The following is a 23906-nucleotide window of genomic DNA, read 5'->3' as shown; positions in this document are numbered from 1 at the left end:
ATGATATTAAGCTTTTTTTCCCAGAAGAATATTAATCATTTTTATAGATAAAGTAAACCAATGTTGATGTGATTTTTGCTTAATGTGAAGGTAAATATACAAACCACATAGTCACTGTTAAGAATCTTCACAGACTCATGAGTCTTTCACAGACTCATTGACATAATTATCCAATTTATTCACTGATTCTGAGAGTATTCATTGAGTCTACTACAGACCCAGATTTATGCTATATACTACTGAGTTATAAGCAGATGAGTGTTAACACTTTACAAGGAGCACAGGGTACTATGGGAACAAGTGTAAAGGGCTCCCCAAATGAAAAATAGCTCAGTGGAATTCTTCATGATTAATGCAATTAACCCACTCCTGATTCTCTTGGTCTTCCAATATACTCTCTTCAGCATTTCCAATATTATGTTTCCTGAAAATGAATCTTATGTTACTTTTCAAATTAAAATCCTTTCTACTGCTTTCCTGGCAAAATCTAAACTTCTTTGGTGGCTCCTAAGAGTGTGATTTGCCGCTGCCCACATTTACAGACTCATCTTTAAATAGTTCTTAAATTGTCTACATTATAAAACCAAACAATATGAGTTTTAGTTAGTGAAATTTATTTATTTTTATTATTCTTCTGACTGAATTGCTTTTCTCCAGCTTGCTTAATCTTATTGATATTTTCAGATTCATGTAAGGTTTCACTAATGAGGAAAACTTTTCCAGATTCATCAGACTGCTTAGCGGGCCTTCCATGCTACTCCCATATTATCTAGCACTTTCTCTTAAATATTTATATTGTATTGTATCATAAAAGCCTCTCTGCCAAACTGGATGGGAAATATTGAAATACAAAGGCAGATTCATTATTTGTACGTTCCCATGTTTGCACAGTGTCTGACATGTAGTAGGCAGTCAGTGAAAATCTATTGAATAAATTCAACAGTGACTGATTGTGGAGCATCACTGAATTGCCTTTTTGTCTTTTCTCATTACAGCAATTCACCCCAGGACGAGAACAATGGAAATATATAACTATTGGGGACTGCAAATCCTTTCCACTTCCACTTCCTAAGTGATATCCCCATCTGCAGTCTTGTCTCATTAAATTCATCCCAGATTGCATTAGGAGGTGCTCTTTTGGATACTTTTCATTGCTGGGCTGACCCTGAACTATCTTTTTATGATATGTTCACACTCGTATGATGTGTTTATGTGTCCATGACTTTCATGTAGTATTTTTGCATCTAATATGTAGCACAGTATCTGGAACATAGAATTTTCTCAATAATTTTTCATTTATTTATTGATCCATTTAGCAATTATGTTTTCAAGGGCTTCCATCAAGTGGGAGAAATAGATATTAAATGATCACTGATCCAGTGTTTGCAATGTTACAAACTGAGATAAGCAAACAGAAAGAAACAATATAATCCTAGAGGTCCAATTAAGAAAGCATCTGACCTAAACTGGGACATTAGGTGAGTTCTCACCAAGAATATAAGTTTAAGAGAAATGTAAATGCTTATCAGGTGTTAGCTAGGTGAAAGTATGCAGAGGGGAGGGCATTCTAAATAGAAGAACAAAAATATGCAAATACCAGTGGTTGAGAAGCATGACATAATCAAAGAATGAAAAGTATAGCTTGGCTGAATCTTAAAGAGCAAAGTAGTGTGTGGTATGACATCATAGGGAAGAGATGGTCTGGCAGGGGTCAAACCATTGGGCCTCTTCTGGGCCAAGGTAAAGATTTGCCTTCCTCCCTTCCTTCTTTCCTTCCTTCTTTCCTTCCTTCCTTCCTTCCTTCCTTCCTTCCTTCCTTCCTTCCTTCCTTCCTTTCTTCCTTCCTTCCTTCCTGGACCAAGGTAAAGTTTAGACTCTCTTCCCTCCCCTCCCTTCCCTCCCCTTCTGTCCCCTCCCCTCCCCTTCCCCTTCCCCTCCCTTCCCCTCCCCTTCTGTCCCCTCCCCTCCCCTTCCCCTTCCCCTCCCTTCCCCTCCCCTCCCCTGCCCTCTCATTCCCCCCTCCCCTCCCCTTGCCCCCTCCCCTCCCTTTCCCGTCCCCTTCCTCTCCGTTCCCCTCCCCTCCCCTTTCCTTCCCTTCCCTTCTCCCTCCCTCCCTCCCTTCCTTCCTTCCTAACATTGAAAAGCAATTGATAGGTTTAAACAGGACATATCATAATATTTTATTTTAAAAGTGACTAAAGTCTGTGGAACAGAATATAGTAAAGCCTAAATAAATAAATAAGAAAGAGACGAGGAGCCCCAACAAGAAATGAAGTAGCCAGTCTAGGGTGGAAATAATGCACATGATGATAATAAAACGAATGAATTTGGAGGCAAACCTACCAAAATTTAAAGAGATGTGGGATGCAAAGGGTGAGGAATAAAGCCTGTGAAGTCAATAGGATGGATTTTGTTCCATTTCCTAGTACAGTGCAGCTACAACAAGAATATAGGAATGAGTACATGAATGAAATCATAAAATTCAAGAGGGATAGTATGGTTTTCATGATAATAATGCTATTGAAACATTTGAATAAGAAATTTGAGGTTGAAGAAGTCAAATACCATATGAAGAGAGTTGTCAAAAAGAAATTCATGGTAAGAATTGAAAGAAACACATGAAGTATAATATTATTTTCAGAAGTCATTATAAAAATGAAAGTCCTCTTTATGTTTTTGTTTTTGAACTATGCAATGGAATGATCAAGATGAATGTGGTGATTTTAATGGAGAGGTGAAATGATGCAATGTTGAAAGTCAGTTTATTAGGAAGGATGAAATTGAGTGATAATGGTGAATGGATTAGTCAATGAATCATTGATGCTTTTATTAAAGAAGCTATAAATTATTAAGCATGAAGATAAGAAACAAGTGAGCCAGGTGTTGAAGTCATTAACATCAAGGAAAGTGGAGGAATTGTATTGATCATTTGGAAAAGATGCAAAGTGATATGGCAAGACTTCAATTAAGAGGTGATAACTAAGTAGGAAGCGAGAGAGCTAAAGTTTCAGTGGGAAGTGGCAGCAGAGCAATAGTTGAAAATTTGTACTGCAGCATACAGGCAATGTGGGTATAACTTCCTCTTCAGTTGAGTCTGGGAAAGTGGGAGATGGGAAAAGAGCCACTTTTGTGCTCTGCCAACATCTTATCTTTTATAATGGCAAATTACAGGTCTACAATTCAAATTAACATTTTTAAAAAGGAAGTTTACTTGCTCTCATAATTGAAAACCTACTTTGGTGCATATCTTGGTGCAGTCATTCAAGTGATGAGTCAGTCTTTCTCTCCTAAAATAATCTTTGCTTTGTGAAAATGTCAATGACAGAAAGGCTTTCACAAGATGGTGGCAAAGATAATTTTCGGCCAGTAGAGGCCTACATTGTCATTCATTCTCAAATCATTCACTGTTTTCAAATAGTACCAACAAAAATTACAAGGAGAGCTTATACCGACCTTGCTGCATCACATGCTATCCTCAAACAAATCGCTGTGGCCAGAGAGATGTTGTACTCTGGCTAGTGACACCTCATTCATGTGTCTGCTCTTTTGCTAGAAGGAAAGAAGGAATGACTCTTCTAAAACTTTATATAATGAGGTTCACTTTTGAAAAAAGTCTGTCTTGATAGGAAGAGAGTCCCTCAAATTCTCAAAAAAAATTTTGCAAAATGTACCTCAAAATCAACATTTCTAAACTGAACTAATCTTTCTCTAAAAATCTATTTCTCCTTCTATTTCCTATTCCCTAATGAGTGACTATTTCATTTTTTTGTTATTCAAGAAGTATTCTGAAAGTCATTCATGACTTTCATAAAACATAGTTAGAAAAGTTTTTGAAAATAGAAATAGTTAGAAAATAGTAAATAGTTAGAAAAGTTATAAATAGTTAGAAATAGAAAATAGTTTGTAAATAGTTAGAAAAGTATTTGAAGAAAAATATTTAGATGTAGTTAAGGCTTATGAGATAAGCAAAGAAGATTTTTGAAATATTAAAATACTGCCATGATATTAATAGTTATCTTACGTTTAGCATCTATTAAATTCCAGAAATATCAGTTACTATGATTGTTCTTTAATCAGAAGTCATTATCCCATAGTGACTTTTTTTTTTTTTTGAGATGGAATCTCACTCTGTTGTCCAGGCTGGAGTGCAGTGGCACAATCTTGGCTCACTGGAACCTCCACCTCCCAGGTTCAAGCGATTCTGCTGCCCCAGCCTCCTGAGTAGCTGGGATTACAGGTATGCACCACCATGCCCCGCTAATTTTTGTATTTTGAGTAGAGATGGGATTTCACCATGTTTGCCAGGCTATTCTCCAACTCCTGACCTCAGGTGATCCACCCTCCTTGCCCTGCCAAAGTGCTGGGATTACAGGTGTGAGCCACCATGCCCAGCCATCACATAGTGATTTAAGATGATACGATCTGGAGTCAGCCAAAACTGTGTCTGGCTTCTTGTCTACTAAACAACACTGTTTGACATTAGACAAGTTTCTTCATCTGTAAAATGGAGACAGTTATAGAACCATCTTTATAGATACAATGTAAGGATATAATAAGATATTGCAAATGATGCAATTGTCTCTATGTGATGTCTGGTTCATGGTACACATTCAAAAAATAAGATACACTATTAGGATATTGTTAAACATTTCTTCTTCTTTGAGAGTTGGCCTTTTTGTTATGGCTTTCAAATGAGGAGTATGTTGTTATTCTTGTTTAAGAATAGACTGTGTTTCCATGTGGAAGGCCTAGTGGTGTCAGAATGGCCAGTTTCCACCCGGATGTTTAATAGTCCTTGCTAATGTCTTAGATTATTTGATATAGACCTCACAACAATAGAGAATGGAAACCTGCCTGGCACCTGACTGCAGACTAAAACCTCCTGGGTATTACCTCTGCCTCAGGCTCAAAGAGGGAAGGTAAGAAAGGGAATGCTGACCTCTTTCACAATATAAAAGTGGAAATAAAAGTCAAAAATAGAAAAAAGAGAGTTAAAGTTAGGTGAATATTTTTTTAATCCATCTTTAGTTTTGCTCCAGCAACTTGAACTTACTTTTTGTGGTGATTCAAATGGCTCTACCTATCTGTTCTTCTTTTCTGCCTTTCTCCCCTTTTTAATTTTAACAGTAGGGTTAATGAAGTACCTCTGTGACATTGTAGTAACTAGTCAAACCCCATTTGAATTGTTTAATCAATAAAGCAAATAAGTCTCTTGCCAACTATATTAGTTTTGCTTCCATTTTTCTTTAAGAAAAGTGAATGTGAGCGTTCAAGCAGAGTTTTAAAAGATAGCATAGATAAAACAACCCATTGTAATTGGTCACTTCCTTCCTGTGTAATAGATGTAAATTTTAATAAAAAGGTTTTTATGCTTCTGGACATGAATTTAACAAATTCATAATGCAAAGTCAACCTACCCTCAAATTATCATGGTCCTATGCCATGAAAATCCATTTAGAAAAACAGAAACAAACTACATGTATTGGATATAGATGTAAGAATGGAGGGACTTTCTTTCCCCTCACCTCACGTTTTTCTGTTGAGGGACAGTAATTAGTGTAACACAAGCTTGGTCTTTTTTGCTTCCTCCCTCATTCCTTACCAGGGCAAGTCGAGTGAATTATCAAACTAAGAAATTTGGAAAGAGAAAGTGAGTAAATATATTCAGCATTATTCAACTTCTTTCTCTTTGGGATTGGCCTCTTTACAGAGAGAATACATTCTGCTCTGTGCTGGATCCTTCCCTAAGCTTAACTCAGGTTTTGTCAAACATGGCACCATTGACATTTTGGAGCAGATAATTATTTGTTGTATGGCTTGTTCTGTGTTTTGTAGAATCTTTGGCATCATCCCTGGCTTGAATCTACCAGATGCCGATAGCACTTTCTCACTTAAGACCATCAAAATATTTCAAGATATTGCCAAGGGTTGAAAGTTGCCCCTAATTCGAACCACCGCTTTGAGGCATGCCTTCACAGAAAGGGTTGCCTGAGACTGAATGTGTGCCTCAGCCTAATTTACACACCTAAATCAGATTCTACAGTAACTCTGATCAGTAGCAAAGCTGGTACCTTAACTTCCTACTATGGCAATTTTTGTCCCTGTTAAGCAGTTCAAACTTTGGAAGGATGTTGGGTATTGATCTTCTACAACCTCAATTATAAAGAAAGCACTTATATTGGTTTATCTGGTTGGAAAAAAACTATAAATGCATTATAACCTTATTGATGGGAAGCTAACAAAGAGATAAAAATGTTAAAAGATAATCTTCACCTCTCTCCATATTAATAATTTGTACGAGGGCCACATTTTGCTGCTTAAGAAGACTTTATTTCTTTAGATATGGAATCGGTTGGCAAGTTTTGAAGGAGATTGGAATATAGTCAGAGAAAGGAATATATTCTCCAAGTTTCACTTTGTGTAAAAACTATTTCTCAATTAATGGATAAGAGCGTAGGTTCTCATGTCAGATAGCCTTTAGTCATTTATTAACTCTGTAACTGCACTTAATACAAACATTTTCTCTGATCTTGTTTTCTTACCTTCAAAGAGGCTAATATTAGTGACTCTTTTATACATTAAAAAAAAAATTTTAAGCGTTACATTAGATAATATGTGCCAAGTATTTATACTAGTATCTGGTATATAGGACACACTAAAAAATTACAGTTATTATTCTAATTCACACTCAAAATGATGACAGCAGGACAAGTGTCTATTCATGATGTGCTCAGGGCAGAAAGCAGAAGGATCGTTGACACTCTGGGATCAGGAGAGACAAGAGGGACTATTGGACATCAGATAAGAGAGTGTAAGTCACCTGGTTGCTTAGGAAGCTTAGAAGGATAAAAGAGATCATTAGATTGTAGCTTCAATGCATAGAACAACAGTGTAGGAACATGTAAACTCAAAGAGTGGGGAAGAGGGATTTACTAGTCATTAAAGGAAAAATTCACAGAGGAACATTAACATCAGTGCTTGCCTCAGCTGGAGGGAAAACATTCTTAGTTGGTAGACAGTATACTTTGGATTTAGTGAATGCAGAAGGTGTCAAATAAAGCCCTGCAGGCAGTCCCCTTCTGAAGTTCTTTTTATTTCATTAGAAGATAACTGGTGAGAACAAGAGAATAGAATGACACAAAACAGATAACCAGTGTTAGTATTGAAATACTGACTCTAACCACGCAAGATTTGGTGTCCTGTTGGAAATAATGGTTAAGTAAAAATTAGGATTGCTGTATATATTGAAATTACCAACATGTAGAATACATTGTTTAACTTTCTAGTAAATGGTTTAGTTAGTCTCACTTAAACAGCTAATTTTCAAAGATCCAGTGAAAGAACACCACTGAAGTGTTGTTGAAATAGAAACACATGAACCCAAGTAGACACAACCAACCACATGAACACAGTGAGGGTGCTTAGGAAACAATTTATCACAATTGTGTCTGACAGTTGTATTGATTTTAGTTGCACAAGTGGTGCCTGAGCAGGCACTGTTACCAGATAACCCATTCTTACAGTAGTAGGTTAGAGAGACATTTTCACGTTGTTTTAAGTAGGATCAACGGCCCTTGGAGTACAGCTTTGTCCATACCTTCTTAGCTGGCAAGGCATTCATACAGTGGTAGATAACAAGCAAGGAAGCAGGTGGGAATATGAAATAGAGAGTGCTAATATCCTGCTTTCTTCCTAACACCCCTGTAGAGTTTTATTTGGTCTCACAAACTCATTTGGGAAGTCTTATTGCTAGGACACTAAAAAGTACATCAGAGAGAAAAATGTAAAGAAGGAAATGACATACTTAAGACATTTTTCTATATACTTCAGTTTTTTGAGAGTTTTCCAAGAGTTACCTAGAGTGACATCTTTGATTATTTACATTTCAATTTTCCCAATTATCTCTCAATTTACCTTTGGTTGTTATGCAATTTAACACTCAGGCACAATGATTAGGCTGTTAAAACTCCCTTTGAGACTCATAATAGAAGGAGTTCTGCACTCTGTGGAAACAGGAAAGGCAACATGATTATATTTCTCTTCTATCTTAAGACTTCTATCACAATTTGAAGAATTTCAGGTATTGTAGCTCAAGTTAAAACATAGTCACATGCCTGCCATCATTTCACAAGGAAAGAATGTTAAATAAAAATCAGGTAAGATGCTAAGATTTTGATTTTATAACTTTTTTTTTGCCTTATACCTTAGTTTAAACAAAATTCTTAAAGATATAATGCAATATGTCAGTAAGATAGAGATCGTTTTTTGTGTGTATATCAATTTCAACATTAACCATATAAATTCACCGTTTTGAGAGAAACTGTCATATAAAAAACTGAGCTGTTTAGCTATTAGAATGTCACTGTATGGTATGCAAATAATAAAATGCTTTTTAAAAAACCTAAAATACAGCACTTGGCTAGTAGTGTGCTGTATTTTTTAGAACACTACGTAATCTTTATCAAACTGTTTTGACCTGTGTTGACGGCATATTTTCAAAAGGGACTTTGCAAAAGTAAAAGTTCGATGGGCGCAGTGGCTCACACCTGTAATCCTAGCACATTGGGAGGACGAGATGGTTGGATTGCCTGAGCTTAGGAGTTCAGAACCAGCCTGGGCAACAGGGCGAAACCCTGTCTCTACTAAAATACAAAAAATTAGTCAGGCATGGTGGCGCATACCTCTAATCCCAGCTACTCTGGAGACTGAAGCAGGAGAATTGCTTGAACCCCGGAAGCAGAGGTTGCAGTGAGCAGATATGGCACCACTGCATTCTAGCATGGGCGACAGAGCAAGACTCTATCTCGAAAAAAAAAAAAAGAAAAGAAAAAGTAAAAGTTATGTGTCATTATTATGATTTTATCTACACACAGTATAAAATGGAGAAATGAAACCAAAACTCAAACCCAAATCATGGCCTTATCTTCTTGACATTTGGAAGTTTGATACCTTGAGTTGATTTTTTTTCTAAATTTAGTAATCGTTATATTTATTATTATATATAAAGCACACTACACCTTAAGACATAGCTCAGCATGATCCAGTTGGTTACAGAAGGATGGAAAAGCATCAGGCGTGGTGGCTCACACCTGTAATACAAACACTTGGGAGGCCAAGGCGGGCAGATCACCTGAGGTCAGGAGTTAAAGACTAGCCTGGTCAACATGGTGAAACTCCATTGCTACTAAAAATACAAAAGCTAGCCAGGTATGGTGGTGCCTGTAATCCCAGCATTTGGGAGGCTGAGGCAGGAGAATCACTTGAATCCAGGAGGCAGAGGTTGCAGTGAGCTGAGATAGCGCTGCTGCACTCCAGCCTGGGTGACGGGGTGAGATTCTGTCAAAAAACAAACAAACAAACAAACAAACAAAAACAGGTATGGAAAAGCAATCCAAGGCTGAAATCTGAGAATTTCCCTCAAGATAACGTGTTCTTTCTGAGCTCCATGGGCTTGAATAGGCAATTTCCTTTAGCTTTTGGAATATCCACTATTCATTGATTTTTTGCAGGGTTTTTTGTGTCTCTATTTCCTTCAGTTCTGCTCTGATCTTAGTTATTTCTTGCCTTCTGCTAGCTTTTGAATGTGTTTGCTGTTGCTTCTCTAGTTCTTTTAATTGTGATGTTAGGGTGTCAGTTTTGGATCTTTCCTGCTTTCTCTTGTGGGCATTTAGTGCTATAAATTTCCCTCTACACACTGCTTTGAATGTGTCCCAGAGATTCTGGTATGTTGTGTCTTTGCTCTCATTGGTTTCAAAGAACATCTTTATTTCTGCCTTTATTTCGTTATGTACCCAGTGGTCATTCAGGAGCAGGTTGTTCAGTTTCCATGTAGTTGAGCAGTTTTAAGTGAGTTTCTTAATCCTGAGTTCTAGTTTGATTGCACTGGTGGGACTGTAAACTAGTTCAACCATTGTGGAAGTCAGTGTGCAATTCCTCAGGGATCTAGAACTAGAAATATCATTTGATCCAGCAATCCCATTACTGGGTATATACCCAAAGGACTATAAATCATGCTGCTATAAAGACACATGCACATGTATGTTTATGGCAGCACTATTCACAATAGCAAAGACTTGGAACCAACCCAAATGTCCAACAATGATAGACTGGATTAAGAAAATGTGGCACATATACACCATGGAATACTATGCAGCCACAAAAAATGACGAGTTCATGTCCTTTGTAGGGACATGGTTGAAGCTGGAAACCATCATTCTCAGCAAATTGTCGCAAGGACAAAAAACCAAACACCACATGTTCTCACTCATAGGTGGGAATTGAACAATAAGAACACATGGACACAGGAAGGGGAACATCACACACTGGGGCCTGTTGTGGGGTGGGGGATGGGGGAAGGATAGCATTAGGAGATATACCTAATGTTAAATGATGAGTTAATGAGTGCAGCACACCAACATGGCACATGTATATATATGTAACAAACCTGCACGTTGTGCACATGTACCCTAAAACTTAAAGTATAATAAAAAAAAGAATATCCACTATTCAGTCCAATCCTGTGTGTTCTTTAGCACTCAATTCAGATGTCAGTTTCCCCAGCTTGTATACTATCTGCCTAACTAAATTAACAGCTGGGTCTTATCCATCTTTGTGCTTATTTGGTTTCTGTTTTTATTTATCAAAAAAAAATTTGTGAACTAAAAAGTTTACCCATCTTGGGTAGTAAAATTGGCTAGAATTCAGACTCGGGTACAGAAGCTGAAAGTAAGTCTAGTGTGGAGGATAGAGGATAACCAAAAACAAACAAACAAAAAACAACAACAAAAACCATTCTTTTGATTCATGATACTACCATTTGTTCAGTCATCCATCCCTAAGCCTAGAAGCCATGCTATAAAAGCTTATCTTAATTTCACTACTTGTTTCCAAACAGTTATGATCCTGACCATTCTACTCTGACAGATTTTTAAATCTGCTCCCTTTTTAGCATACCAAACATTATGGCCCCAGTTCATGACCTAATTTGCAATTTCACCAGCAAATTTGTTGCTGATTTTACATACAGACTTTCAATACATAAAGCAAATACGCTTAGTACATATTTGCTTTTAATTATAATACTTATATCTGTTTTTCTACATGTAATACCACCATATCTTTTTCTTAAAAAGTGCATACTAAATTTCAACTCTGTGTCCTACACTATACTAAAGAATACAGGAGAGATGAAAACACGTTTATCTCGCAAAATACCTATTCTGGAAGTGCTTATATCTACGTAAAAGAAAAAAGCTAACATATGTCAAGGACAACTGGGACATGCTGTAAGCTTTATAAATATTTGCGGAATGACTGAGTAAAGTTTAGCTTTGTAAGATAAAGATCATAAGCACGATAGTAATGTAGAAATGAAGGAAATCAATGCATATTACAGGAAGGAGATGCCAGTAAAAATATAGGTAGACATCAAAGAATTGTGTTAATTTGAGGAAGTACATAGTGGAACATAGTCTTCATTGACAGGAACAGTGGCCTCAGATATTAGGGCTTTTTTTTTTTTTTTAAAGGCTAACATACAGGGGCAGAACTTGGAATTTTCAAAGAAAAATTGCAGGAAATAAACATATTCTATGAAAATGTTTTGTCATCTTCCAAGTTTACATACCTTGCTTTCTTCCTCATGCCTGTTAGCCTTGACCTGGGAGTTATCCCTAGGTGTTGCCTCTAGCACACACACCAGGTGTGAGTACTGCTTGCTCTCATTTCTTGGTATCTGGCCCCATCATGTTCTTCATTCATCACTGTTTTCATGGGTTATTTTTTTGGCACGCTTTATATACCTCTTATGGGTGTGCCATAGATGTTCTGAGGCTAAAATTTCTAATTCTGATAAAGATCGTAAGCTGAAACATGGGCTACAAGCTGGTGGCTCAGTTTGAAAAGCACAATCATTGTACAATCTAACAAGAAATAATCCCAACTAAAAACAAAGCAACAGACCTTTTACTGGCAAGATCAGAAGATGGCATCTGTTAAGCTCACCTGGCAGAAGTGGTGCTTTTGGTCCACAAGGGAGCTGATGAAAAGGGAAGTGGAAAACACACAAAGAGAACATGGGCCTTCATAGAGAGATGTCAGTAATTAGGGGAATTTGCTTATGTGCTGCAGATGGCAGACACCAGAACCATATAATGTGCATAAATTTATACTGTGTGGTTGGTTTCTTAGTAGAGAAACTATCACTAGTTTTATTTTATTAGTGTGGCTGTAGCTCCAATTCAGTGGTAATGGTCTGTACTCTGACATGAGTAAGAATAGGCATCTATATTTATGAACAGGATATGCTCTTTTAAAAAGTAGAAATGAACTGTCTTTGACACGGCATTTCTAAATGTTCATTTACAGCAAGGGGGGAGTTTACAAATGGTTATTTTGCTGATACATCATTTAACACTTGGGTGGACATGAGTAGCAAAATTGCCCAATTTTAGTTTTTGGTTAAAAACCAAGTCTGCTGGATGTGCTTTTTTATAACAGCTAGGTTTAATCCTCTGAAATAGTTAAGACAGACTAGAAGGGTGAAGAGACAACAGTGGACAGTGAGGGAAGGTAGAGAAAATGTCAGCAACATCATTGATATTATTCTTATCTTTTTTTTTTCAAGCCAAAGGCTTTGAGAGAACTTTATTCTGTACCCGAAATTTGTGCTTTATCATATGCCTTTATTCTTCTATTACTCCTGTTTTATTTTAAAGTTATTGATTAAACACAGGCTATAGAGAAACCTGGACAATTACTTTTATTCTAAAATTAAATTGCTATTGTTTGCTCTCTTGCTCTATTTCATAATATGTCATTTGTGTAATTGAAGAAGAAGACAAAGATGTCTTGGAACCATGATATTGTTGGAGACACTCACGTTAGGGAATTTGAGGTAATCATCAGATTCATTAGATCTAAAGTGGACATTCAAATGAGGGGAAAAAAAGGCCAGTGGGTAGAGGGATAAAAAATAATATACCCCTTGTATTTTCAGAGTATATATTACAGAAGAGTTAAAAACCATTCAAAGCCAGCGGCTGCATGCAGAACTTAGCAGGCTGTTCAAATGGAGAAAGATAGATTTGTACATTGGTATCAACTCTGGCCACAGTCTGACTCTAGTGCTTATGACTGATATTCCTTAGCCTCTAGGGCAACATTCAAGCACATGGGCAGAAAGAAAACAGAAATGGTTGAGCTCAGAAGAGAGCATTTATGAGAGCATTGCAAACAGTTCATTTTAAAGGTTTTCAAAATATGGTTGTAATATTGCTCAGTGACTTCATTCTGAAGTCTCTTAAAAGCACTCTTCTCAAAAATTGTAAGCTCATAAACATAGTTCTTTTTGCTTCTTTCATTTTCAGTTCTACACTGTTCATTTCAGCAATGAAAAATGGGAGTGAAAAAGGTTGACCTGTGTGGTCAACTTAGACCTTAAATCTTAATTTGGCTTACAGGAATCAAAATTATTAAATAGTAATCTCTGTTCTGTTTTTCAAAAAATAGGTATTTACATATTTAAAATACGTCAAAAATTTGTATTGATGTCACATTTGTCTGCCATCTGTGACACAGAAGCAAAGTTTTCTAATTGCTGACAACATCCCTTGGGCTACATGTATGTGTTTTCCACCTTCCTTTTTTTTAGCTGTCTTGTGGACTAACACAAAAGAATGTAAAAATTGAAAATATTTTTAACTGTCAGAGTATTTAATAGATGATACTTTCTTAACATCTGCTTTTTCTTGCTCTTCAGCTAGAAATTTCTATCAGATACATCATTACTAGTAACTAGAGACAGTGAAAGGATAGTTTTCTACTTCAATCACTTGTGACATTGCCTCTAAAACTTATAGACAGCTGCTCAGAATTGAGGATGACCTCTTACCAACAGCCAGCAAAAAGGCAGGCCCTCAGCTGAATGGCCACAAGGAAATAAATTCTACCAACACTCTGAGGAAATTTGGATATGGAATCTTCCTCAGTCAAGCCATCAGATGAAAACACAGCCTGTCAAACACCTTGATTACAGCCTTTTGAGACCCTAACCAGTCAGGTAAGTCATACCTGGACTCCTGACCACAGAAATATGAGATAACAAATATATGCTGTATGAAGTCTTTAAGTTTGCAGTGATTCACTACATGGCAACAGATAGCTATCCACCTGTAAGTTTATATTTGAAGTCTTAGCAATGTAAAAATGATAATGAGACTGGAAGAAAGGGCAACATGAAGATGAGTGTGCATTTACATGGGAAAAAATTATTAGAGACAAGTTTACACTAAATAATGTAACAAAAGACATGTTGTAGTAAAACCTTGTCACAAGATGCATACCTCCTACATATGCATTAGTATAGAAGTCAACATTTGATGGCAATGAAGTTACAAACAAGAAAAAATATGTCTCATATTTCTGTCACTGTAATTTCCCGTAAAGTTATAAATAAGACCTATTGTTAAAGATCATGTCATATGTAACTAACATGTCCTAAAATTAAAATTATGACCACACTCTACTAGCTCTTTAAAATATATTAAAACTTGTATTAACAATATCTATGCTTTTTCAAATGTATTTGTTGATTAAGTAACAAGCAATCAATGCTGTGTGAATATTTCAGTATTTAGGGGAAGAAGTTATCATGTAGAGGGACACCAATGATTATGGGGTGCTTAGAAGCAAAAAACAAAGGAGAGGAAATATGGGGACTGGAGCAAGTAAACAGAAATGGACTGGGGCAAGTGTTCTCTTGGCCTTTGCTTCTACCTGGGCTCTTCACACTTGCACACAGCTCTCCTGCTTGTGACAAGCCAACAAGTTGATAGTTAAACAAGCCGGAGAGCAAGTCTTCTTTTTCCTTGTTTTTCTTTCCTTTTTGTGTGTTTTATTCCCCTACCTATATGTAAAAGCTCAAGAGTTCAATGTCATGGGTGTAGAAAATGCTCCAGGGTATCACTTCACCTGTTTTTAGTTTGGGACTTAGTGTCATGGGTCAAAGGAAAATAATTTGCTAAGCTAGGCCAGCTCAAGAATCTTATATATAGTTTATTCTTTAAACTATAAACTAATAAGCTTTTTATTTTAAAATACTTTTGGTTTCCCAGAAAGTGGGAATATAGAACACAGAGTTCCCATATCCCTCATACTCAGTTTCCTACATTGTTTACAACATACATTAGTATATTTGTACTAATATTGTCACAGTTAATGAATCAGTATTGATACATTATTACTAACTGGAGCTCATACTCTTTCTTTAGATTTTTTTAGTTTTACCTAATATGTTTTTTTCCCCTGTTCTGGGATCCTCTTTAGAATACTATGTTGCATTTAGTTGTTATGTTTCCTTAGGATCCTTTTGACTGTAAGAACTTCATATATCCCTTGTTTTTGATGACACTGACAGTTTTGAGGAATACTGGTCAGATATTTTGTAGCAACCTTCAATTGGGATTTGTCTAATGTGTCTCTCATGATTGGACTAGAGTTATGGAGTTTTGTTTGGAAGACTGCAGTGGTAAGTTCCATTCTCATCAGATCATAGCAGTAATACATGAATCAATGACTTAGTCAGTGTTGATGATAATCATGATCACCCGGCTAAGGCAGTCTATTCCAGGTCGCTCCACTGTGAAATTATTCTTTATATTTTCCCTTTCCAAATTTTACTCTTTGGAAATAAGCCACCCAGCAACCCACACTTAAGGAGTGGGGTGTTTCATATGGAGTTTAAAGAATGGTAGGTATCAGGGTAGCATCTGTACAAGGGACATAGTAAAATGACATAATGATAATATAGCCATATTGGCATAGACATTTCATATGTATTCTCAAACATCTACGAAATCTATCAAAGTATTTAATATTTATTTCCACCTGTCTACACAAAAATTCTATTGTTTTCCAAGTTGTATATACTTCAGTGGTAGGGAAGACATTCAGTGACCTAGAGAGAAATGGAAAAGTTTACAAGGCTCTGAGTTTTTGACCTATCTCCTAAAACATTTTAGTCAGTCATATTGTAAAGAAGTAGCATAGACTAAAAAAAAAAAAGCTTGAAAAAAAATTCATGAGAAAAGCAGGAGAAGAAAAGAATCTCTGAACTGGAATAAACTTCATCATAGAAATAACTTAAAAAATAAAAATATAATATAAATCTTTTACAATGAAAACATACATGGTATTTGAAATGTATGTGTGTGAATCACTTTTGTATATAATCATCAATTTACACCACTGTAGAAGAAATGCTGTTATAAATATCCAGTTAATGTGACAAGTGATAATTTTTAAAATATACTTGAGAATTAGTAATTAAACTGGATAAAATATATCTAAGATGAAATTCATCTCAAACAGAGGAGATGTATCAGCTCATGTATCTGAGTAGTTTAGAGGTAAGAAAGGCTTGAGACCTGGTTTTATCAAGGATTCTTCTCCGTTTCTTTACTATTTCTTCATTTTTGTCCTTTTTGTTTGTCTTTAGGCTGACCTCCCTCATGGTTAAAAGTGATTATGGCTAACAGTGAGTGTCTTCATTTCCTTGTAGGTGAAAAAGAAGCACTTCAGACCTAGCTATACAAAGGACAGCACTGTATTCTCCCACAGTGGAATTGATGATTGTGGCTAGGGCAATGGAAAATATTGGTTGGTTTAACAGAACAGAACCTTTCTACCAAACTGCTCTTATTCCCAGCATCCAGCTCTCCACTTCTCTTTGCTGGTTGGTTTGTTCCTGAAATACATAGGCTGAATACTAGATGTATGCATACCCAAATAAGAACATGTAGAGTGCTACAAAGAAGAATGCATAGCAGACTTCCCATGTCCTGGCATAATAGGGAGCATATTTTTCTGCCAGTGATAATGAAAGTTTTGAAAAAATTACTATATATGTTCTGCTTATTATTCAGAGAATATGAATGTAATCCATGTGCTTGACCATAATTTAATAATTAACAGATCACATCATTTCATAATCAGGTCTTATAACATGTTTGACAGTAATTATAGACAATTTTAGGGGGGTCTCAGAACACAGAAAATGTAGTAAATTTGCTATTGATATTATCACTAATATAGATATCATTTGAATTAAGCAAATGCATGGTTATACAAGTAGATGTATGTAATCAAGTGTGTATTTCTTCTATTGGAAATATTTTGAGCTTTGAATATAAAAAAAATAAATCACCTTTAAGTGTTTAAACATTTTCTTATCCTCTAATTTGAGAGATATTTTCTAGTTCATGGTTTCTGCGATTGAAATAGAATCATTAGTTGAATATTGTCTGTTTTTAGATTTGTAGACTATAAATATAAAACTATGCTAATTTACAACAAATAATGTTTCCAGCAATGAGAAATTAAATGTTTATTTAATATGATTTTTATTTGTAAGGGGCCATTGGTGTACTACACATTTGACATTGTTGTTATCATTGCTACTTAGCATTAATATAACACAATGAATTTTTAAAATGCTTTATAATCATTAATTAGGCATACTTTGTAACACTTCCATGAGGTAATACGGTGATTACAGAAAATTAAACTACAAATAATGCAGGTTGTTGCCCTGAAGGAATTACTACTTACAAGTGAGTATATTCCACATTATAGGTTACTAATCTGGAATTTTTGAGCTTCTAGCATTGACATATGCAGGCTCAGATAATAAGTCAAAAAGTATGTTTGTATAACAGCTATGCCATTTCTGCTGTTATTTAGTATTATGGCATTTGGAGTCTCTTTGTTCAGGAAGGCTTGCATATACACTTGATTCAACTTTTCCATTCTTCTCAAAGTCATAGATTAAAGCTTAAAGAAAAAAATATACCGCAAATCATACATTTTTCTTTACTCTAGACCTCACCTTATTTACATAATTCATACATGTGCTCATTTATCTTGAAGATTCTTTGGAAATTTTCAACAACTTCCTTTTTTGTCAATATTTTCTAATACGTCTATTATGTTTCGTAATAGAGTTTACGTTTCCCAAAAACTATATATTTTGTGGCTTTTGAAATGCATGTCACAGTCATTTGTGAAAGTTCTCCTTAAGCATAATAAGACTGACCCTTCCCAAACTGTGAGGAGACAGGGTGCAAGGTAGGTTTTCCAAGTAGTTTTAAGTAGCATAAACATTAGGGAGGTTTCATGTTAATTTTAAGGCCCTCCTTCTCCATTTCACCTAGCAAATGAGGAATTTTGCAATACATAGGTATTTCAATTTGCCATCTTTATAGATGCCTAAAAATCTATAAAGATGGCTAAAATGCCTAAAAATACTAGCTAATAAATAAAATTAATTTATTAATGTTTCTGTCTACCAAACTAAGATCTTTCAATTAGGAATGGTAAAGTGTTTTAAAAACTACTTTATATGAAAATAGCACAGATTAATATTTTAAATTTATATTTTTAAATAACAAATTTGTTATGTAAGTACTATAATAAGAGGATAAAATTTGCAAGGAAAGATCTAATTTCTTAAGAAAGAAGAAGGATTTGGAGACAAGTAACAATGGTGTCACTTAAAGGAGAAGAAAATTCTTACAGGCAGATGCTAAATATAAAGCATACAACTTAATCTTTCTCATATGACCTAATACTCAGTTAATACATTTTTAATGAATCAGAATAAATCAAAAAGAAAGTGCAAAGAAAGGAATACGTTTTCCTTTTGATCTCTAAATTTTATAATTCAGATGGAAAAAATACTTCTAAGATATATGTGTGTGTGCATATATATGTATAGATATACATAGCTACATAGAGGTAAATTTATGTACAATATATCTGCACATACATAAATATATGTAGATAATATATATATTAGATATCTAATATATATGTGTAGGTAGATAGACCTATTTATGTAGAAATAGTAGATATCTAATATATAAATATATATTTATTTGATATATATTAGATATGTATGCAATAAATATATTAGATATGTTAGATATATTATATATAGATATCTATTACATCTATATATATATTAGATATCTACTGTATCTATGTAATAGGTCTATCTACCTACATAGGTATATATATTAGATATCTAACACATAGATATATATATTAGATACCATATCTAGTATATCTATAAATATCTATATATGCTATATATATACTATATATGCTATATATATACTATATCTAGTATATCTCTCTATATTAGATATATAGATAATATATAGATATTAGATCTATTTTAGATATATAGATAATATATAGATATATTAAATAATATATATATTATCTAGCATATCTATATATATTATCTACATATTTAGATCTGTCTATCTACCTATGTATCTGTCTATATAGATACTTATGTATCTATACCAATATATACTTATGTATCATACCATACTTATGTATCATACCAAATGAAATTGCTGATATTTGACCGCATTTGACCTGCAAAAAAGGTAGTTTTGTTATCTAATCAAATAGTAGTTACTAGAGAAATTTGGTTAGAAACAGTGACAGCACCTGGTATCATGAAATTAATACTGTCCTTGACAACTTTGCTTCTGGTTTTAATCCTACTATTCATTTGGCTGATGATTTTGAGAAGAATACATTCTAGAACACAGTTTCATAATCTGTAACAAAGGGAAGGGTATCTAGATTCTAGGACTTTTAATTTCTCTTTAGCTTCAAATGTGTTTTATGATTATTCACTCATTCACTAAACAAATATTTTGTGTTTTTTTTTAAATACCTAATATGTTACATGCAATTTGCTAGGCTTTGAAGGTAAAGCAGTGACCAAATTTTCTTATAAATTAGAAATAACACTGGGTTATTCTTCCTTTACCTAGAATTAGAGAAATACCGTACAAAGAATAAACTCTATCCAGGACCTTCAAGTTATTTTAAATAGAAAGCCTCTTCTCTAGGGCCAGGCGCGGTGGCTTACACCTGTAATCCCAGCACTTTGGGAGGCCGAGGTGGGTGGATCACGAGGTCAGGAGATCGAAACCATCCTGGCTAACATGGTGAAACCCCTTCTCTACTAAAAATACAAAAAATTATCCAGGCGTAGTTGGGGAGCCTGCAGTCCCAGCTACTCGGGAGGCTGAGGTAGGAGAATGGCGTGAACCCGGGAGGCAGAGCTTGCAGTGAGCCGAGATTGCACCATTGCACTCCAGCCTGGGCGACAGAGTGAGACCTCTTCTCAAAAAAAAAAAAAAAAAATCTTAGAATGAGAAGAACTAGTAATTAAGACATTTTGAATTCAAAACTATGTTTATTATATATCAATCTATTTTCACTCTTTAATAAAATGCTATACATTTAAAATGTATTATTAATAACTATTCTAAATAAACATTTTAAAACATCTAAAATTACTACTCCAGAAAAAATGGTATAGGTGGATGTAGGACCAAATGCACAAAGATTTTCTTGATATGTTAAATGAGTACCTAGCAAGAGTACGTAAGGGCCTCCTTCCTGATATAAAAGAAGGAAAAGTGAAGCCAGACTACTTAAGTGCTCAGCTTAATGACGGTGGGTCCTACACCTGAGAATATTAAAGTGCCTTCATTGTTTCTGCTGCGATCACCAAATAATTTGGTTTTATCCTTGTTAATAGTCCTATTTCACACATTCTTTATACGTGTTTAAAAATGTTATAAGACCATAGTCTCAGACCACTTGTCTTTAGTGCAATCATCATCCATTGATTCATTCTTCATTACAGTTTTAGCACACTCTGCCAGAAAATTAATTTTGCATTCCTCTCTCCCCCAGCTCTACCAGGATCTCAAGCAAAGGTACTTTAAAGATACCTTTATAACCCATAAAGTATAAAAAGCTTACTAAATGTGCTTTACTCTAGGGTGGAGAGGGGTATAGAGAACCACTTAAAGTACTGAGAGAAGATCTTAGGATGATAAATAGGCACTCTCATCAAATGAGACTTTTTGTACTGTGACAGTCAAAAATGAGAAGCATCCAGATCTGAGAAGTGATGAGGAATATTGGATTGTATAGAGTTGGTTGTGGCTTTGGGTCCAAAAATGATTGTCCTTTGAACAAATTGTAATCCAGAACAGGACCAGCTAAGGGCTTGAAGGGGGCACTTTGGAATAATGGGAAGGTTTTGCAAAGGGCATGGTAAGGATTGTCTCATTTCATAAACACAATAGGTGTTCTAGGTTTTTATTGCTCTCTGGGCCCAATGACCAGCTGTTTATACTGTCTCTGGTGTTCCCCATTGTGACTGCTGTAGATAAAATGCACCCTGAATACTTAGTTCATTATGTGGATTGAGCAGTTTGCTCTTCTGAACCTTTCCAGATAGAATTTAGCTCAGCCAGCTAACCTATCCCCACTCTATCATGGTAATTACTGTGAAGGATTTTAAAATATAATTCTGCGGATTGTATTGAATTGAGAACTTATAGGGTAAGCAATATGATTTTCAGGACAGACTGGAACATGACAATGGCATCAAGAAATGGTGGAAATAAAAGTGCTTACTATGTATCAGAGATATGACAAGAAAAGATGTGAGTTTCCTAGCCTGTGTAAAATTCACACTATGATGGAAAAAGATTTTCTAGTTCGGCTTTTGTGGTTAAAAGGATCAGAACCACTCAAGTTACTTCTAGTCATGAAGAATTTATTTTAAGAGTAACTGTGCACCCAAGGAAAGAAATTGCATAATTAGGTAATAAGCAGATAGAAACCATTTTAGAAGAGACCAAAGGGAAAATTCAGAAACCTAAGTTCTTTAACAATCAAAAACAGTACTGAAAGCCTTAGCTGTAGGAGGTTGGACAGAATCATTAATGATTACATGGTCTACTATAGTGTGACTCATGTTCCTTCCAAATTTCTGTCATTTTCCCCTTTTGCTATAATTTTACTTTGTCTTTCTGCTGTGTCTAGATATCTTATTTTTCATATAGATCCTGTCTACTCATAAATTTTGCTTCCTTATAAATTTAACATGCCATGATTGTTTATGAACCTGGTTCTTCCTTTCTTGTCATAAACTACATCAGTGTTTCCTTCCATGGGTCTTTGCAGCTTTATTCTCTGCTAAAACTGCCTTATTCTCTCCACATTTCCCAATTCAAATTTCTGAAAGATAAAATATAATCACCAAGTTTATCTGTTTTTTATTTTATTTTATTTTATTTATTTTATTTTATTTTATTTTTTGCCAGTCTATTGATCAGGCAATCACCTATTTAGTGCTAATCTTTGATCCAACTTTCAATGGTTTGGGCTGTGGGGAGTCACGTCATAGCAACTAAGACTGTTCCAGCTTTTCTTTTCAAGTTAAAAGTGACAAATCATAAATGACTTGCCTTACACAAAGAAATAATTTCAAAACAGTGTAAAGAATACCAGTGATAAGATCATGCAAAATGTATAGTGGGGACGCAAGGAGATAATGAACAACAAAATTAGAAAATCAGAGACATTTTCGTACAGAAAATCTAATTGAGTTAGAGTTGAGTAGTCCTTTGCCAAGTCCTTAAGTGGGTGGAAGAGCTTTTCAAAATGAGGGAAGAACATGTGTCAAGGCATAAAAACAAAAAATGAAAAAAAGCTTCTCTATGATATATTTGGGAATGTATACATAGTTTTGTCTTGTGAAGGAGAAGGTAAGGATAGGAAAGATGTCAGCAATCATTTGCAGTAATATTTAAAGGCAAGGTAATGGAGATCTTATATGTCAATGGAAATGATTAAGGATTTTATCCAATGGGTGATATGAAAACATAGAAGAATTTTAAGAAGGTTTGTGATATAATTAGATATTTATTTCTGAAAGAACATTCTGACAATAAATAAACCAGGAGTGAAGATGGACTTACTTGGTGGGTCATTAATTAAGAATTATTTACAACATTGCTGTCTAGCTATAACAAGGTAATGAAATGGTACTGATTGTTGGAATGAAGATGTAAAGATATAGCTGGGCGTGGTGTTAGGAGCCTGTAATCCTAGCTACTTGGGAGGCTAAGACATGACAGTAGCTTGAATGCAGGAGGCAGAGGTTGCAGTGAACCGAGATCATGCCACTGCACTCCAGCCTGAGTGACAGAGCGAGACCTCATCTCAAAAAAATACAAAAAAAAAAAAAAAAAGATGTAAGGTAAGGACAAATGTGAGGGTTTTAAAAAACAATAAATGGACTTCAGTGACAGGCTTCTGATTTTAAAATAATGATAAAACATTAACACTATTTATTGTTAGATCATTATATTAAGTTATTCTTATTTTTAATTTTAATTATAAGATTTCTATTAAGAATGGCTGAGAAAATTTTATCAAAGACATCTAAAAACACCATGGCCACTTCACAGAAAAGGAGGTAATTGAAGGCTGAGAAATTATCAGATTGACAAACTGAGCATGTGAGGTGGTGAAGCAGGGCATTCCAATATGAGGGGAATACAAAAAAATTAATTCCCTCTTCTTCTATAAAGCTAAAATGTACTCCCTCCATTCTTGAGGAACAGAAGTTACCTTCACAGTCAAATGGGTTATAGAATTTGTCATACATTTATTGAACTGCATAGATAAATAAATTGTAATGTTACATATGAACATTTAATTAGTTTATTTACTTATAAAATACTTACTGACAAACTATTCCTCCTGTCTTGGAGCATAAATCCTGATGCAGGAAATAAGGATAAAAATAAAGAAGTAAAATACATATTGTTTTTCAGATACTGATAACTATTCTAAAGAAAAATAAATTAGATAGTGAGAATGAGTCGAGGTGATGCCTCGTTAATCATAGAACTGATGGAATTAAAGAGTCCTAGGGATGTGATATGATCTGGAAGTTCTGGAACTCTTTTGACTGATATAAACAAGAGTGGAGACCATATGAGGTTAGCATTGAC

Source organism: Nomascus leucogenys, chromosome 5 (assembly GCF_006542625.1).
Source record: "Nomascus leucogenys isolate Asia chromosome 5, Asia_NLE_v1, whole genome shotgun sequence".
NCBI lineage: Eukaryota > Metazoa > Chordata > Mammalia > Primates > Hylobatidae > Nomascus > Nomascus leucogenys.
This window is presented reverse-complemented; position numbering follows the sequence as displayed.